This window comes from Myotis daubentonii, chromosome 5, assembly GCF_963259705.1.
Source record: "Myotis daubentonii chromosome 5, mMyoDau2.1, whole genome shotgun sequence".
Classification (NCBI taxonomy): domain Eukaryota; kingdom Metazoa; phylum Chordata; class Mammalia; order Chiroptera; family Vespertilionidae; genus Myotis; species Myotis daubentonii.
Genome location: NC_081844.1, coordinates 86,937,030 through 86,957,322, shown reverse-complemented (window position 1 = coordinate 86,957,322; position 20,293 = coordinate 86,937,030). Strand labels below are relative to the sequence as shown.

The 20,293-nt window shown below is 41.8% G+C and overlaps 1 long non-coding RNA gene across 1 annotated transcript; it reads left to right on the top strand.

Moving 5' to 3' along the window:
* Positions 1-18,086: 18,086 nt before the first annotated feature.
* Positions 18,087-18,932, top strand: LOC132234339 (uncharacterized). The gene is made up of 2 exons (XR_009452889.1): positions 18,087-18,650; positions 18,777-18,932. It is a non-coding gene; the product is annotated as an uncharacterized LOC132234339 (long non-coding RNA).
* Positions 18,933-20,293: the final 1,361 nt, after the last annotated feature.

The following is a 20,293-nucleotide window of genomic DNA, read 5'->3' as shown; positions in this document are numbered from 1 at the left end:
CCTTTCTGAGTCTCAGTTTACAACACTGAAAGTGGAGTCAGTAGCCTGAACTTATGAAATAAAATATCAATCTGCTCTCCAATGCAATTTGCTCTTACACCTCGAGTCATTCTTTATCAAGTATTTCTGTCATGTGTCCAGCTAAGACACAGTGCCCATGTGGGAATTCACACCTGCAGCTTTAATCGGCAGATTTGCTAAATGGCAGAGGAGATCTCATAAATGTACCTCTTTTTTAAAAAAAAATATATTTTATTGATTTTTTACAGAGAGTCAGAAACATCGATGAGAGAGAAACATCGATCAGCTGCCTCCTGCACACTCCCCACTAGGGATGTGCCCGCAACCAAGGCACATGCCCCTGACCAGAATTGAACCTGGGACCCGAGTCCGCAGGCCGACACTCCATCCACTGAGCCAAACTGGTCAGGACGCTCTTTTAGATATAATCACCTGATTTGGGAAGAGTGATGATAAGACATCTCTTCTCCTGAAGAGAATCAAGAGCTGAGTGGGGGCAGTAGTAACTGCTGCCATGTCATTGGCTACTCCAAGCACAGCATTCAAATATTTTGCTTCTGGCGACATCAGCTGAGGATAAATGAAAGTCCATCATTTCTGATCGGACTTGGTCGTCAGCAGTACAAATGCATCAGAATGCTACTAACTTCTCTATGCAACTGACTGTGTAGAAGATAGCTTTTCTGAAAGATAGCTTGACTTTGGAAAGATTATAATTTGAGTTCCCTAAATTGAAATAATATAGGCTATGCATAGAATGTACTATCTTTGAGTTTAATAACTTTTCTTCATTTATTGTAAACTGTTACACACAGAAAAATGAATAAAATACATGTGGCTTAATAACCAAAAAGTGAAAACCCAAGAAACAAACATTCAGAGCCAGAAATAAGACTTTTCCAGCACCTCAGAATGATAATATCAATCTACTAAAATTGTTTTGATATTGAATATCATGATTACAAGACCGTTTATAATAGGCATGCAATAAGGGCATTTTTGTTCAAACACCTTAGTCTTATTGGGTTATGCACTACTACTGTCCACCTCCCTTAGGGTTTCCTCATTATCATGTAGAAGATATCTAGAACATCTTTTAAATTTCCTTTCTACGTGTGGCCCTGAATTAGTCTGATCATGACAGGCATCTAAATGGTAATTTGAATAGTGAAGAGCACTAATGACAAGCACAGTTTCTCTTGATGCAGAAAAAATACAATTTGCATGGGTAATGTGGGTGATCAGCGGATTTGGGTATGAGACGAGGTCTGTGATAGGAATCCCATTCATCGAGTATTTCAGGTTCTGCCTCCTTTCACATGGTGGGGTGACACTTTGAAATCATGTGAGACAATGTGATTGGTTTCGAGCAAAGAATTGTAAACAAAACGATTTGTATGACTTGAGGACCAAGCATTTGATTGCTTTTGAGAGTCCCCGTCCCCCCCCCCCCCCTCCGTTGTAGCTGGTGTTGCTCAAGAGAGTTGGTGCTCTGAAGCTTGGTTGGCTGACTGATTACCATGAGCCCTGCATGTGGCATGAGCAGGAAACAAATAGGAGCTGTTTTTGGTAGACAGAATAATGTCTTCCCAAAGATGTCCATGTCCTAATTCCTGGAACCTGTTACTCTATGTAGCTAAAGAGATTTTGCAGATACGGTCAAGTTAAGGACCTTGAGACTGGGTTACATATTATCTTGGATTATCTGGGTTGGCCTTTTGTATTCGCAAGGGTCCTTGAAATGTTAATGGAGCAAAGGTTGGAATGGTGTGATTGTTGGCTTAGAAGCTATAGGGTGAGGCCAAGGGATTCAGGTGGCGTCTAGAAACTGGAAAAGGGAAGGAAGTAGATTTTCCCCTTGAGCCTCCAGAAGGAGTTCAGCCCAGTGAAACCCATTGCACACCTCTGAACTCTAAGATAATAAAACTGTGTTATTTTAAGCCACTAAGTTTGTAGTAATTTGCTACAGTAGCAATAGAAAATGAATATACTATTTTAAGCCATTTGAGGCTTGAGATTAATAGCACCATAACCTAGTCTATCTTGACTGATATAATTCTCCCTTATCTTTTTTTTATGGTCAAAATTAGCATTAAGGAAATGTACTTTAAAATTCAAGTGGTGTTTTCTTCACCCAAACAGTGTTTATAATCTTCAAGTTGTCCTCTTCCTATATTTTGGGGGGTGGGATGTGAATCAGAGGATAGATAACATTTTGGAAATTGTCTACATATTTTCTATAGCATATAGGGATACAACCTAAAATGCAGTAGAGAACCCGTCTTTAAGAATAGTCAGATGCAGCCTGGCTGTCGTGGCTCAGTGGTTGAGCGTTGGTCAATGAACCAGGAGGTCACAGTTCAATGATCAATGAACCAGGAGGTCACAGTTCAATTCCAATTGGGGCACATGCCTCGATTGTGGGTTTGATCCCCAGTGTGTATGTGGGGGGGTGCAGGAGGCAGCCAATCAATCAATGGTTCTCTTATCATTGATGTTTTTCTCTCTTTTCCCCTCTCACTTCCTGTCTGAAATAAATAAGAATATATTAAAAAAAGAATTGTTAGGTGTTATTTTAGAATATCTGTTTTGTTCTCACTCTTCTTTGGTTTATGAAATGTAGAATGAATTTTCCTGCCTATGGGTAAGATAGAAAGATTTAACCCATAGATACCATGCAGGAGATAAACTAGCAGTCACTTTATTAACAAGTTTATTTGGTGACAGTGTATTCTTCCTTCAAGAAGATAAAAGTGTAAAGTGTCAGATAAGTTGTAATGTTGGGATCAATGTGAAATTTCACAGAAGAGCTCCGCTATAGACTGTCACACATAAAAAGGGACTCAAAACTGAGCTACTGTGCAGAGATAAAGATGAAGAAGTATTTTCAGAATGTTTTTCTTATGTGAACTTCAGTGTGGAATCCAGAAGTGACTCTGTTGATGCAGGTGCTAGAAAGATGAAAAGGAAAACAAAAAGGAAAGCATCATTTTCTGAGATTCAAGAATTTCTCTGTAAGTAACCCAAACACAGAGCATAGCTGCAATTATAGCACCTAGAACCAAATCAAATGATGAATATCTTTTGTAATCTTAGGATCTAGGGCATGGATTTTTATGTTTACCTGGCACCTTCATTTATTTTCTTGTTTGTTTGTTTTTTTAACCTGCATACCTCACACATACACGCATGTCTGCTACACATGCTCACACAAGCATATGTATAGACCCCAATGTGCATATTTGATCATTTCCCAGGTATCTAGGAATACTTATTCAGTCACCCTCCCTGGAAGGTAAAAGAAGGCAGATTTCTCTAAAACGCTCCACGGAATTTCCCTTTTATGGGGCTGTTACCTCAAGGAGTGTGGGAGCATTGAGAGTGCCTGTTCTTGCCCTCCACCCCCAGACCCAGGGATGGAACTTCTCTGCTGTCTGGACACTCTCTGGCAGTTTTAAAAGCTTGCCATCCACATCCATGTCCTACAGTCTCAGCACATCTGGTGGGTGGGGATCTTTATCTTGTTTAATACTTGGCAGGTCCAATGTACATCTTATAAATGAATGTCTTACACTTCCTAGAAGCTTATAGTTGTGGTATAATTTTGTACATCTTCCTGTAGAGAAATATGCTCATAAAAGCATTGCAGTTAAAATTTCCCTTAAACAATATTTCTCTTAACTTTCTACATTAACACGCTTCTACATACATACACAGAATCATCAGAGCTCTGTATGCCAGAGTTCTTTACTCCCTGGTTGGTTACATATAAAATCATCTTTAACATATTATTTTCAGCAACCATGAAGAATTCTACTGTCTTAAAGCACAGCCCAATTCCTATTTATCTCAAATACTATTAGATCCTTTTTCATGTGACCAAATTTCACATGATTTCATTTTTCCCAATAATGAGTGCCAAGCATAAATCAAATGGTTAATTAATACATGTTTGTTGGGTGCCTATACACTTTGTCATTGTGCTAGGCTCTGAGTACACAACTTTGAACTAGATACATGTGAAGTCTGTCCTTAAGCTATACATATGTCAATTAAGATGACAAACAGTTAAACATACAATTGGAGAAGGATGCTTATGAGTACTTACCGGGGGAAACTAAGTTACTATTAGTGGGGAGACCAGTAGGAGGTTTAGAGATAGTTTTCTGGTGGAATAACACGTAAACTGAGACCTAAAACAAAAGTAGGAGTTACCCAATGCAATGGTGGCAATGGCATGGCAGAGGCAGCAGCATGATTGATTGAGATTTGAGAGAGAGAAAAGGGCCAAGACCAAGTCAGGAATGGAAAGAAAATCAATACCTAGAGCAGTGATGGCGAACCTATGACACGTGTCAGAGGTGACATGCGAACTCATTTTTTTTGGTTGATTTTTCTTTGTTAAATGGCATTTAAATATATGAAATATATTTATGGTTGCAAATATAAAAAAATTTCTATATGTGACACGGGACCAGGGTTAAGTTAGGGTTTTTCAAAATGCTGACACGCCGAGCTCAAAAGGTTCACCATCACTGACCTAGAGCCATCTGTGTTTGTACTTTTCCATTTTTTTCTTCTTTTTTTCTGAAGCCTTGGGACAAAGTGCCAAATACTGTGAAGGGTAGACTGACTGAAGCTGATTTGCAAAGGGGGTCTTAGATGAGAGAGTCTGTAGCCATCAACTTCCAGGCTATAAAAGAGTGTGGAGACAGATGCAGGAGTTAAAGGTTGGGACATGGTTTATGTAGAAGAATCAGTATGTTATGGATGTGTCACCTCTCCTGAGGTCTGTGTGAGAGAGATGGTGCTCCAAGGGGATTTTTCTGATGACTTCGTATTTGTCCCCAACAGCTTGGGGGACACAGGCCTGAGAAAAATAAAGGATGAGATTCTGCCTGCAGCAGACTGTAACAGCGAAGTATAAATTGTGATATTGTTAGTGTTTTATCCTGTCCATGTGGACTTTTCCTGTTAATCTGGTGTGTGTGTGTGTGTGTGTGTGTGTGTGTGTGTGTGTGTGTGTGTATGTGTGTCTTTTGGGGGGAGAGCTAGCTGGGTATCAACCAAACAAACTTAGAGTTATTTTTCTTAAAGGAACTTTATCCAGGGTGATGCTCAGACAGGGACACTGAAAAGCAGCAACTGAGAGGGCTGATTTAAGGGGCCCTGCAGACATGTATCACCCTTGCCAGTGAACCAGAGGTGGGGGATCCTCACAAAGGGCCCATGTCAGCAAATCCCACTGTATTAGGCAAAGTTCTCTGGAACAACAGAAAAAGTAGAGATGTTGCAGAAGACCAAAGAAAACCAAGCGATGCTTTAAAGAAATGGAGGGACACTGTTTAATTATGCCAGCGGACCCAGGGAATAGCTTTCCAAATCTGAGTACTGAAACATGCAGGGGGCTTCTTTTATATCTCCCTGTGGTCTTTTGTCCCACAAATATGGATTATGCTTCTGGTCCTTTCCACGGGCCTTACAAGAAGGCCCCCAAGTGTTGAGGGTCTCCAGGCCATATCTGATGGTTTGGCCTGGCGCCAGCATTAATAACCCTCCCTCCAGGGGCAGTGAACTGTTCACAGTTTTATGGCCTTTGTAACAGGTTCTGCAAGACCAGTTTCTGGGAAAGAGGTAATGACTTAATTATAGGTTAGCTTGCTGGCATGGATTCCAATTGCTACCCCCCAAAATATCAGGGTTACATTTGAATTAGCCCTTTTTAGGAGAGAGAGAGAGAGAGAGAGAGAGAGAGAGAGAGAGAGAGAGAGAGAGAGAATGAATATGTACATATATATGCAGTTGAAGAAATTGGCTTATGTGATTGTGGAAGCTGGCAAATCCAAAATTTTTAGGGTAGGCTGGCAGGATGAAGACCCAGAAAAAAGTTTATGTTGCAGCTTGAGTCTGAAGACAGTCTGGAGGCAGAATTCCCTCTTCCTTGGGGCCATGCCAGTCTTTTTTCTCTTAATGTTTGGAACTAATTGAATGGAGGTTAATCTGCTTTACTCAAGGTGTATGGACTTAAATGTTGATCTCATTAAAAATTACATTCACAGCAACATCCAGACTATTTGACCAAATATCTGGGGACAGTGACCTAGCCAAGTTGAGACATAAAATTAACCATCACATTCACAAAACCCCTCCTACAGCCCTAGACATGTACATGTACATTCAGTGCCAGTCAAGAGAGAGAGAGAGCCTTCTGTTTCCATCCTTCTGTCTTTTCATCTCCAACCATGGAGATGTCAGAAACCACACACGGGCAGGGAGAAAAGTTGGCTGAGTCCTTGTCCCACTGCAGGCTTCTCAGATGCAGAAGGTCAGGCCTGGAAGCCTCTAAACATCTTTAAATTTCAGAGCTTTTATTATTTCCTTGTATGGACATATTATTTACTCTTTAGAGATGTCAAAAGTGACAGAGGACAAGGGAAGAAGACCTATTTCCATAGAGAAGGTTTGTAGGAACAAGAGGAAGAAATGTAGTTGCTTTATCCCCATATCTTGATTGTGCTGCACTTTCAACAAACTGGTTCTGATGAGAAGGATGCCTCTTTCTGCCATGTGAGAATGCTTTTACCATCCCTTATTTTGATGCTGTGTTAGGCACCTATATGTTGGATTGTTATGTATTCCTGGGAATCGACCCCATTATCTTTTTTGTAGTGCCCCAATTTACTCCTGATAATTTTCTTTTTCTGTAGCCCCTTTGTCTGAAATTAATGTAGCTCTGCCCACTTTATTTTGATAAGTGTTAGCATGGTATATCTTTTTCCATCACTTTACTTTTATTTTAATTTATCTTTATTGTTGAAAATATTACAGACGTCCCTTTTTTATCCCCCCATTTACCCCATCCATCCACTCCCATCCCCTCCCAGGCCTTTACCACACTATTGTCTATGTCAATGGATTATGCATACATGCATGTAAATTCTTTGCTTAATCTCTTCCCACAACACCCACCCCTATCTTTCCTCTGAGATTTGTCAGTCTGTTCCATGCTTCTGTGTCTCTGGATCCATTTTATCAGTTTATTTTGCTCATTAGATTCCACATATAAGTGAGATCATGTGATACTTGTCTTTCTCTGAATAGCTTATTTCACTTAGCATAATACTATCCAGGTCCCTCCATGCTATCTCAAAGAGTAAGAGATTCTTATTTTTTACAAATGCATAGTATTCCATGGTGTAAATGTACCACAGCTTTTTTAACCACTCATCTACTGATGGGCACTTGGGCTGTTCCCAGATTTTAGTTATTGTAAATAGCACTGCTATGAACATAGGAGTGCATATATTCTTTCTGATTGGTGTTTACAGATACATCTTCTAGGGCAAGATAAACAAATGGGACTACATTATAATAAAAAGCTGCACAGAGCCGAAACCGGTTTGGCTCAGTGGATAGAGCGTCGGCCTGCGGACCGAAGGGTCCCGGGTTCGATTCTGGTCAGGGGCATGTACCTGGGTTGCGGGCACATCCCTGGTAGGGGATGTGCAGGAGGCAGCTGATTGATGTTTCTCTCTCATCGATGTTTCTAACTCTCTATCTCTCTCCCTTCCTCTCTGTAAAAAAAATCAATAAAATATATTAAAAAAAAAAAAGCTGCACAGAAAAGGAAACCATCAACAAAATGAAAAGAGACTTCACTGTATGGGAGAACAATGATACTGATAAGGGGTTAATTTCCAAAATATATAAAGAATTCATACAACTTAACAAAAGGAAGACAAACAATCCAATTTTTTTAAATGGGCAAAAAAATAAATTAAAATGACAATGAGGTATTTCACCCCACACCTTCCAAAATGGTTACTATCAACAAATGACATTCTGGTGAGGATGTGGAGAAAAGGCAACCCCAGTACACTGCTGGTGGGCATGCAGACTGGTGCAGCCACAATGGAAAACAGTATGGAGTTTCCTCAACAGATTAAATATGGAACTGCCATTTGACCCAGGGATCCCGCTTCTAGGAATGTACTTAAAGTGGGTTTCTTATAGACAGCACACAATGATTCTTGCTTTTAATGAACACTTATCTCTCACTTATCATTGGTGTACTTAAACCATTTGTATTTAAATTGGTTGATATCTTTGGATTACTATCTACCCTGTTTGTAATTCTTTTCTATTTGTTGACTTGCCCTTTTTTCTCTATTCACCTCTCTTTTTTCCTTCTTTTTCTGGTTTCATTTGAGCATTGCATATGATTCTATTTTATCCCATCTGTTAACATATCAATTGTCATCTTTTAAAAAATTCTACTCCTGAAGAGGACATCTTCTCCCATGCCTGTTTCTGTTCACTTGGAGGAGGTGAAAGCTGCTGTCCTGGTTCATCCAGTTCTTGCTCCAGGTCTTCCAGGAGAGGGACAGCCTCTTCAGCACTCTCTGGACAGTGCTCCTATACCCAGGCCTGCAGCTCCCGGGGCAGGATGGTCAGGAACTGCTCCAGCACCAGCAGCTCCAGGATCTGCTCAGCACCAGGAGCTCCAGGATCAGCTCCAGGATAGGGGCAAAGGGGCAAAGGGGCAAAGGGGCCCCCTTTGTTTTTTTGTAATTACAAAATTGTTTTAATCTGGTACATAGAAAACATGCCTCAGGTTCTGTAATTCAGGAGCATATAAAGAAGTGAATTCGGGCAGCGACTATTAAGAACCTCAGGCAAAGCTGCTAGAACTAAGCTACTATGGAAGACAGTATGAAGGTTCCTAAAAAAAAAAAAAAAAAAAAAATGGAACTCCCATTTGACCCAGTGATCCCACTTCTAGGAATTTATCCCAAGAAACCAGAAACACCAATCAGAAAGGATATATGCATCCCTATGTTCATAGCAGCACAATTTACCATAACTGAGATTTGGAAACAGCCTAAGTGCCCATCAGCAGATGAATGGATTAGAAAACTGTGGTACATCTACACAATGGAATACTATGCTGCGGTAAAAAAGAAGGAACTCTTACCATTTGCAACAGCATGGATGGAACTGGAGAGCATTACGCTAAGTGAAATAAGCCAGTCAATGAAAGAAAAATACCACATGATCTCACTCATTTATGGATAATAAAGACCATTTTAAACTGATGAACAAAAATAGATACAGAGGCAGAGCAGCATTGAACAGACTGTCAAACTATAGCGGGAAGGCCGGGGAGGGTTGGGGTGGGCGGTAAGAGATCAATGGAAGGACTTGTATGCATGCATATAAGCATAACCAATGGACACAAGACACTGGGGGTTAGGGGAGGCCGGGGGAATGTCAAGGGGGGGGGGGGGGAAAGGAGACATATGTAATACTCTTTGTAATACTTTAAGCAATAAAAAATAAATAAATAAAAAAATACAGTCCTACCATATGTCCAGAGGAGCAGAACCAGAAAAAAAAAGAAAAAAAAAAGACTAACACTAATGACTACCACCCGCACTGGCTTTAGCCAGAAAGGAATGTGCTGTGACTCCTAGCTGAACAGTTCATGGGTGGATACAGTCAGGTGCTGCTTAGATTAGAGCTCCAATGATGTCAAGGCGATCAATTCCTTTATCTAGTTATCTCTCGGTTATAGGTCATCCCCCTCCTTTAATTTCAAGGGCATAGCTCCACAACACTTAGTGCAGTGAATAAGATAGCACAAACCAAAGCCCAGAGCCTTGCTGCTCTGACTGTCCTAACAGATGTTATGTGCTCATCTCTGACCCAACTGAAAGTACTGCTGGCCAGGGAGGTAGGATACACTGATTGCCTTAGCCTAGGTCTTGGGCCCACCTTAGCAGTGAGGGGTGGCAGGAATGTCTTCAAAGTTCACTGCAGTGAGTTTGGGAAGGATGTGCAGATCCTCTCCAGAAGGCTTGGGCTGTGGTTACAGAACAGCGGTTCTCAAACTGTGGGTTGCGACCCTTTCACAGGGGTCTCCTAAGACCATCAGAAAACACATATATAATTGTTTTTGTGATTAATCACTGTGCTTTAATTATGTTCAATTTGTAACAATGAAAATACATCCTGCATATCAGATATTTACATTAGGATTCATAACAGTAGCAAAATTACAGTTATGAAGTAGCAAAGAAATAATTTTATGGTTGGGGGTCACCACAACATGAGGAACTGTATTAAAGAGTCGCGGCATTAGGAAGGTTGAGAACCACTGTTATAGAAGAATGGTAATGGATGCTGGGTAGGAAAATAACAAAAGAGATTGACTGCTCTTTTCCTTAGATCTCACGTTTCATGTCCCTTCCTTAGGAGGGCTTCCTTTGACATAGACACAAACTGAATTAGACACTTCTTTTATCATCTCTAAGCAGTCCCTCTCCTTTTCTTTCAAGGCAAAACATGTACTTTTGTATCCATCTGTGTGCTGCTTTGGTTAATATCCATTTCCCTCACAAGAAGGTGAGCTCCTTGAGGGCAGTAACTATATCTGTTTTGTTTATTGATGTTTCCTTAGTATCTAGAAACTGCCTAGCATATGGTGGGCTTCCCCCCAAAAAAATGTATTGAAAGAAGTTACAGCAAATACTGCACTTTGGATATTTAATGGTTTTCAGATAAAGATATGGAGCAGAATTTTGTTTTTTGTTTTTGGGCTTAAAGATACATGGCCTGGTATGTCTAGGTTAACAAGTAGATACCTTTTATAATAAGACGGTGCAGATAACAGATTGGACTAGTAGCATGCTTTATCAAATGCTTCTACAATAACCTTTACACTGCAGGAAAACGGAAAAAAAAACAAGTTTCCAAGAATCTATAAATCAACAGAGCATATTAAAGTGTTAGTGAAAAAACTAAGCAAATCTATATTGTTCACTCCCTCATCCTGTCTAGATGAAGTACAGTCCTGTTATGAGCTGGCTTAGTTAAGTCCTACTGGTTGAAGCATGGAGACTTGGTTTTAGTTTCATTCGTCATTAGTTATTTAACTACTGAGAATTTTCATCTTAAACAGGAAAACTTCCTTATACCTATCTGAGCAAACACGTGGTGCCTCGGCTTCTGCCCCTGTAAACCGCGGATTAATAACAGGAACTGGCGATTGTGGTGAGGCTCAAACAAGTCAACGCATGCAAATTATTCAACGTACTCACACAGGGAACAGCGCCTGGCACATAGTAAGTGCCCAATAAATGTTACGTATTATTATGAAGAGCTTGTATTAGTGCCTTATTTCCTTTATTATTTTATCTGAACGGCAGTATTCTCCACCAGAGAACTTCTTTATATATTATCTTATCTGAATGTATGAGAGATTCAGCATTTAGTGTCTGTGGGGTGGAAGAGATACAAAGAAATATTAAACCCAGTCTCATCTTTAAGAAATTTGCAATCTCGTTTCAGCAGAGTATTTCATCCTGTGGCTTGATTTTAGAGACTGCCTTTCAGGGGAGCTAAATTTAGACTGTTAGCTCTTTTCCAGTCAGGATTCTCTAGCTTGAAAGGAACAGAATCCAACTCAAACTGACTTGAACTACAAAGTGGGTTTGTTAGCTCATGTACAGGGCAATGAAAATACTGTGGTATTTGGGGGTGGTTGGTCAGGGTCCCCACAGTGTTCACCGAAGGCCCAGATTTTCCCATCTGTTGGGTCCTGTCATCGCAGGGATGGTGTCAAACCAAGGCTGCCTACCCACAGGACGTCTGCTAGCTGGATATAGAGACGCTTCCTTGTTCAGATCCAGGGGAGGAGGAGCTAATTAACAGAAGGACCCAGTTAACCTCTCTTCATGTCCAGACTAGGGTCAGATGCCCATTCTATTGCCAATCACTGGCAATGAAGATCACTCCTAGACCCATCAGGCCCACCTCTGAAGCTGGGAGTGGGGTAAACAGCCAACAATTCCCAGTCTACCCTTTGAAGGGGGAACCACATCTTCCTTTTCTTTCTGTTCTAATACATTCTGTGCCAGCTACAGAGAAGATGCTTAGTACATACTAATGGAAAGAATGGATAGTAAATAGACCGAACAAAGAATTATTTATTCACCTTTCTTAAGCTTCCAGAGTCCTAGAAATGCTTGTCCCAGGAACTAGCACAACCAGTTTTTCCTTGTTTAATGGTCTTCTCTCTTGGTACCCATCACTAAGTAATTATAAGCTGTGATATTCGTCCGTTCATTCCCAGGTCTTGGGGCATCTTTTGGCTGGTTGTATCATATGTTGTGGCAGATGAGTCAGTCTTAAGATTTGCGCCCACAGAAATTGGAATTTAAGCTTCCTCTTTATTCTAACTCTGAGGTTAGGGAAGCAGCTGTTGATGGACTAATTAGCATTTTGGGAGGACTAAGGATGATCTCCCCATCCTTTAATTGTTTAATCGGTTATCCCAGGGAGAGTCTGAGAGCATCACTGGACTGTTTGTTTTTTTTTCATGCAGAAACTAGATTGGCCTAGTCACCATATATATCACAATGGTAATAATAACTATAACAAAAATCAAGTCTGTTATGCCTGGTCTCACGTAAGGATAATGTTAGGATGCGTGTGACATAGGTATATTTGTTACATCCCTCGAATTAACCCTTTGACCTGCATGCTCAGCATCTGTTTTAGCTCATCTCTAAGGGAGGGTCAATGTCTTAGGGATAGATTTGGGGTAACCAAGTACACACAACCACTACATAATATTATCACTTGAGCAATTGGGAAGCTAAAAGCAAAACTAAGAACCTCTTTATACCTTGCCATGTCACTACCACAACACTTAGAAATGCTCTTATTGGTAAGATCATCCTGCTTCCTGAGCAAAGATAGAAATCAGGCAGTTGCTTGATGACCTAGGTCCGTGGTCGGCAAATTGCGGCTCTTTGGCCCCTTGAGTGTGGCTCTTCCACAAAATACCATGTGCGGGCGCACATGTACAGTGCGATTGAAACTTCGTGGCCCATGCGCAGAAGTCGGTATTTTGTGGAAGAGCCACACTCAAGGGGCCAAAGAGCCGCTGTGGCTCGTGAGCCACAGTTTGCCGAGCCGCAGTTTGCTGACCATTGAGGTTACTCTTGATGTGACCATTTTGGGAAAACAATATTTTTTTCCCAAGGAGGAAAGACTTATTCAAAGTCCTACATTGCTTATGGGATAATTTCTCCAGTATCTGTGTTTACCTCTTGAATTTTATTTTCTCCTGCGTTCATAAGTCATCAATACCTCTTTTGATGGGCTTATTCTTTCTGTAGAAACATAGGTGCCTTTAGTCTGGACACTCTTATGTGTTCTGCCTTCAAATCATTTCAGTTTTCTTCCAGTGACTTTGTACCTGTTAGTTTATACCTTTGCAGATACAAATCTGGAGAGACTGGATTCTATTGTCTTTGGAAGCTTTAGTTTTTCGCCTGTAAACTGTAGATAATCATGGCGATGGATGTGGTAGTGCTCCACCCAGATTCCCTCTTCAGGGCCTGTGCTCTCTGTAGCAAAAGTTACTGGGAGTGACCTCCACTACAAGGGAATTGCCTTACCCAATCCCCTCACCTTAATGGGAGTTACCCAGCACTAGAGCTTCCTAGGATTGGCTGGGCTCAACTGGGACCAAATTTTGTGACAGACAGATGATCTCTTTGCCCAATCCTTCATTCTTCATTTCCTTATGGGTATATGTCCCTAAATCATCTCCAGTTCTGTACATAACTTCTTGTCTCAAAGTCTGTTTCTGGAGAACTCAATCTAAAAGAAATGATACTTCTTCAGATTGTTGCTAAGATTGAATATATAAAGCCCTTTGGAGAGCAATCCCTTTGGAGTTGGGAATGGACTTAATATTTGATGTCTATCATTATTCTTGGGTGGTATGCCATTGACTGAAAGGTTCTCATTTCTGTCCAATCTCATCAGAGTGTCCTTTGAAAAAAATAATGTAATAACTATTTTAGGCAAAGTTAATAAGTTCTGTTGTTTGTTATTTGTACTTCAACTTCCCCTTCCTTTGCCCTCGTGCCTTCATAGTGCCTCCTCCCCTTTTCCTTCTCTTCTCCTTGCTTCCCCTGGACGCATCCCAACCTTCCATTATCTTTCTGCTTCCACCTTCTTCCCTTAGAAAAATAATGTGGGACGGGAAAAGACTTGGCAAACTTATGCACATTGAGGCTGAATATGATACCCCTTACCTTTCTAAGTTACATGTCATTTGAAATTCTCTCTGTGTGCCTTTGGTTTCATTATTATTAGTCTTTGTATTATGGCCACAATTGCCCCTCACTCATTTCTGGTCTTCAGTCTGGTGTGAGATCAGTCTTTTAACATTGGTCTTCCCAGATAGGAAGTATAAATAGATTATTTTAAAATGCATGTATTAATTGCTACTGCTATTACAAAGAAAATTTCCCCTTTTATATTAATATTGTGAGATGAATTGGCCTTAGATGATGCAATTTTACCAAGCAAACAAAATGAATAAAATTCTTTCTAAGCAATCAAGGTAAAAAGAGAAAAAACACAGAGTCAAAAATATAAATGTGAAAGGCAACTCAAATTTCAAAGGTCTCAGGAGCAGGGTTGATTGGAAATGGAAAAAGACCTGGCAGTAAATGGTTCTTTTTCTTTTTCCTCTGGCACAAGAACTCATAACAACTAAATTTTTCTTCCACATCATATTAGCTAGGAGTCTCAGTAGAAAGTGATAAAAAAACTCAACTCAAGTTAAGCACAAAAGGGGAATTAATGGAAGGACCTGGAGGAGCTCAGAAAATTCAAGAAGGAGATGCAGGAAGTAGGGCAACTTGTGGGATTCAGAGACTAGAACTGAGAGGGGCTTAATTCAGTATGATTGGTGTCCTTATAAAACAGGGACAACCTTTTAAGTGCAATACATTTCCACCTTCAGAGTGCCCTGATGTCCTTGGAATGAGTAAGTGGCATTTGTCCTTACAAAAGTCGCTCAGCCAGCCAGCTCAAGTACAGCCAGCAGGTGCTAGGTCCTTTAATCTCGCAGGACACAACCTTGGCATTTTGTGGCCAGTTAATTAGGAGTTGGCTAGCAGCTTCCCATTCTGGAAGAAATCAGTGGTGACAGTGGAGCAGGGGCCCAGGGCCCTCCTGGCAGGGGGCTTCTTTTTCACACTCAGTGTCCAACACTGAGAGTAGCAGTCAGGAACGGGACCCCTTAAACTCATGCGAGTGAATTCTCTCTCCTGTATGAGCCCACGCAGTTTCCTCAGGAGACTCCCTCCACCCCCCCCCCCCCCGCCCCACCATATGGAGGGGTTGGTGATATAGTAGAAATGCTTTATACAGACATTAAACATGTAATGGCTTTGGCCCCTAAAGCTCCACCCCCTCCTCATCCAGTATTTCAAAGAAATACTGCCCATAGGTTTAGAAAGGTGGGGTTTAAGAATTAATTACAGCCATGCACCCATTAACAATATTTCTGTCAACAGTGGATCGCATTTACAGTGATGGTCCCATAGATTATAATTGAGCTGAAAAATTCCTATTGCCTAGTGATTCTTTGCCATCATAACGTCTTAGCACAACGCATTACTCACATGTTTGTGGTGATGCTCATGTAAACAAATCTATTATACTGCCAGTCCTATAAAAGCATAACATACAATTATGTACAGCACATAATATTTGACAATGATAATAATCGACTGTTACTGGTTTCTGTATTGACTATACTTTTTATTCTTATTTTAGAGTGTACTCTTTCTAGCTATATAAAATAAGTTTGCTGTACAACAGTATCCTGTGTAATTCCGGCAGTAGCCTTGTGCATCTCATGTTTACCACGTCTCTTGATTGCATCATTTTTCTTGTGCTTGATTTTAATCTTGTGTTGTTTTGTACTGATTGTAACCAGAGAGCAAGAGGCTGTGCCATATAGTCCAGGTATGTAGTAGGTTATCCCATTTAGGGTGGTGTACGTGAACTCTACAACGTTTGCACAACAAAATTGCTTAAGGATGCATTTCTGAGAACATGTCCCTGTCTTCTAGTGGTGTATGACTGTATTGGATTTAGCAATTGGTGACGTTGACAACAGTAGTTTCAGTGGAGTGGCAGGGGCCCAAACTTCACAAGTTTGAGAGGTTAGAGCAGCCGTGGGCAAACTACGGCCCGCGGGCTGGATCCGGCCCGTTTGAAATGAATAAAACTAAAATAAAAAAAAAGACCGTACCCTATTATGTAATGATGTTTACTTTGAATTTATATTAGTTCACACAAACACTCCATCCATGCTTTTGATCCGGCCCTCCGGTCCAGTTTAAGAACCCATTGTGGCCCTCGAGTCAAAAAGTTTACTCACCCCTGGGTTAGAGGCAAGTTTTCTGAGGTGCCAAAATGGAGCAGAGAACTGGAATAGAGCTGGAGGAAGATAGGCGGTTAAGAGTGGATTTTTGTTTTTAAATATATTTTATTGATTTTTCACAGAGAGGAAGGGAGAGGGATAGAGAGCCAGAAACATCGATGAGAGAGAAACATCGATCAGCTGCCTCCTGAACGCCCCCCACTGGGGATGTGCCCGCAACCCAGGTACATGCCCTTGACCGGAATCGAACCTGGGACCCTTGAGTCCGCAGGCTGACGCTCTATCCACTGAGCCAAACCGGTTCTGGCAAGAGTGGATGTTTTTAAGATGGAAGAAATCATGGTATACTTACTTGTGTGCTGTTTGGAATGATCTAGTAGAGGCAAAACTGATGATGCAAGAAAGAGGGGGAGATATTACTGGAAAGATGTCCTTGAATAAGAAAGAGGACAAGGGCCCTAACTGGTTTTGCTCAGTGGATAGAGCGTCTGCCTGCGGACTGAAGGGTCCCAGGTTTGATTCTGGTCAAGCGCATGTACTTTGGTTGCAGGCACATCCCCAGTAGGGGGCGTGCAGGAGGCAGCTGATCGATGTTACTCTCTCATTGATGTTTCTAACTCTCTGTCCCTCTCCCTTCCTCTCTGTAAAAATCAATAAAATATATTTAAAAAAGAAAGAAAGAAAGAAAGAAAGAAAGAAAGAGGACAAGGAACTTTCAGTGATGCTGTGTTGCTATGCAGGGGAGAAAAAAAATTCTCTGGTCCCTTTTAGGGTTCCTGGCTGCGTCTGAAAATTAAACTGACGAAGACATATAAACAGGAGAAAAGCATGTTCATTTACTTCCCATAAGTTTTATATGACAGGGAGCCTTCATAAAGAAAGACAGACGTGTAAAAATGGTGTTTTATGCCAGGTTTGATGAAAAGTGGACCGTCGCGTAGCAATAGGATAGAACAAAGAGTATGAGGTAAATGTAGTAAACTGGGGAAACTTGGCAAGTCCTGTTTGTTCAAATTCTTCCCACGAACCCTCCATCCTGGAGACAAGTGTGCTCCTTTCCTCCAGCTATAGGGAGGGCACTTCCCACACCCCGGATTCATGACCTGCTTCAGGGGAGAAGGGAAGGTCAGTGAGAGCTTTCTGTTGCTGCTGCTTTCTCAAACTCCATCAGCTTAAAATATTCAGTATGCCAAGATGCCATACTTTAGAGGTCTGTGTTCTGAACCCTGTCTGCTGGTTAAGTACAGCTATTACTAAATTTTATAAATGTATAATTAGATAAACTATATTTTAAAAGGTGATAGGTATTCAAAACCCATCCCTTCCTAATTATGTCACTACATTTACCGTCATCTATGTTCCTGTGGTTCTGTCTGTCGTGCGTGCATGGTGGAAATGCCACACAATGGTGCACTCCTGTGCTTGCTCCCCCAATGCCACACTTAGTGACATCACTGTGGTAGTCTGACATTGGCCACAGTGGGAGCATTTACACCACAGAAGTCATAAGCTGTTTGTTAACCATTTGACAACTCATCGCTGGATTCAGTGGACAAGTGGAGAGACTGGCCCTCAGGTCAGTGCCCATAGTTCATCCAGAAAACAGGAGAGAAGGCGGGGCATTTGGACAGGTGGGTGGGTAGATGCGGAAAAGAGAGGTTTCCTATTTACTAAGTGAAAAAGGAAGCCAGGTAAAGCACCCCAGAATAAGGCTGGGAGGGAAGTGGTGGAGGTTAGAGTGGGAGGAGTGTGGCACACTAAATGGATTAGACTCTAATCTAATCCGGTTCTCAACCTGTGAAAATACATCCTGCATATCAGATATTTACATTACGATTCATAACAGTAGCAAAATTACAGTTATGAAGTAGCAACGAAAATAATTTTATGGTTGGGGGTTACCACAACATGAGGAATTGTATTAAAGGGTCGCAGCATTAGGAAGGTTGAGAACCACTGGATTAGAGAAATGTAGCGTTTTCATCTGGCATCATTAAAGGCCCCTTGAGGTTAGTGAAGTATGGTAGCAATCATCTCAGGTAGAAACTGTAGTTTAACTCTAACCCTGCTGTTTGGTTTCTATACTTATTTTCTTGCTAAAATAATAGAAAAGATATTTTAATTTTCTGAATTAAATAAATCACCCCATTCAATTAAATACCCTTTTGATTGTAATGTGAAATCCCATTGGTTGTGATCATACTGGTCTTAGAAAGCAGTTTCCTTTACCTGGGAAGGACAGCACAATTACCCCAAGGTCAGAGGGCTCCAGTTAACGTGTCCCATTGACTCAGTGTTCCGGAGACCCAAAAACAGTAATTGAGATAACATGCTTAAGTCTGCTTCTGTAAACTGCTTTTTTGCAAACCAGGTTCCTCATTCCAGACCTGAGGGCTCTAGATAATGTGTTTCTGTCAATTCAGTGATCCGGGGACCCAAAACTATAATTTAGATAACATGCTGCTTCTGCTTCTGTAAACTGCTTTTTTGCAACCAGGTTCCTCATTCCAAACCTTGGGATGTAATCAATACCTTTGTGATCTTTGCCTATATAAATCTGGTGTTGGGGCTGGGGCGGACACTATGAGATCTGGGAGAGCGAAATGCCCCCTCATAGTCCCGGATTTGCAATAAATGTGACTCTTTAATTCGACTTCTTGAGGCGTCCTTGTGTGATTTGCGGGTACATTACGTTAGTAGTTATGAATTCAAAAGAGGCCTGATAGTCCTGGCTGGAGTGGCTAAGTGGTTAGAGTATCAGCCTGCACACCCTAGGGTCTCTAGTTCGATTTCTGTCAAGGTTGCATACCTGGGTTGTGGTTCCCTTCCCACCCTGGTCGCCCCTGGTGGTGGTCCTGGTGGTGGTGGTGGGGGGACGTGCAGGAGGCAACTAGTTGATGTGTCTCTCTCACATCTCTCTCTCTCCTCTCTCCCCCTCCTTCCCTCCTTTGCACTCTCTCTGAAAAGCAATGGAAACAAGATACTCTGGTGAGGATTAACAAAACAAAAAAGAGGCCTGATAGCAGTGGATGTATATCTCCCTTGTTCAGCAGCTTGGATGAAGCAGTGACTGGACAGCTGGCTTTATCCAAGGCTAGGCTTTTGCGACCAGTGTGACCATGTGTCAGGGGCAAGTGAGATGATACAATTATACGTGTAAAAGCCATCGCCTCACAGACCTTCCTTATTCATTCTAGCTAACATCATTTACTACCTACCACTCCTGCAACTTTAATCCATTATCCTGTTTATTTTCCCATTTGGTTAATTGGTTAAGTCACCGGGCTTACCACTCCTACTGACTGTGCTTTATTTACCGCTGAATCCAGTGCTACCACAGTGCTTGGTGCATAGTAGGTCTTCAGTAAGTAGTATGGTGAAGAACTTATTGAATGAATGGATCACCTGCTCTTTCTCACCAACGTGCACGGTCCGAATGAAGAACACGCACAATTCTTTTTCTAACTCCTTGTTGTTTTCTCTGTGGTGTTTAATCTTTAAGAAGCAAAGGAATTTTTGGAGCCAGCTTCTACACTTGAGACCCAAAGTCAAGCCTGGAAGGCAGCTGCCCGGGCCCTGTCTAACCCACCATACTAACAAGGAGGGTGATATCACAGCTCCTAGGCGCGGAGAATGCCTGTTCACGGTGTTTATTCCTTTTTCAGGGCCGCCATCAGCGGTTTACGGCTTACCCTGTGGCTCCAGACCAAGTGATGACACAAAGGCACAAGTCCCAAAGTCCGAGGCTCCAAGGCCTGGCGGGCAGCTCCTGGAAACTGCGGTCCGCAGGCCCCGCGGGGGAGGGGGTGTCCCGGCCGCTCCAGGCGCCTCCGGGCGGAGACGGCGGGGCCCCAGAGGCGGGGTGCGCCTCCCCCACTCCGCCGCCGACAGAGGACGTTGGCGGAAGAGGGCGGGGACGTGACCGCTTGTCTGTTTCTCCGAGCGGACAATAAAGTTTCAAAGTTTGAAAGAGGAGGGAAAAACCCACGCCCCTTGGGTCGCCCTCGTGTGGCG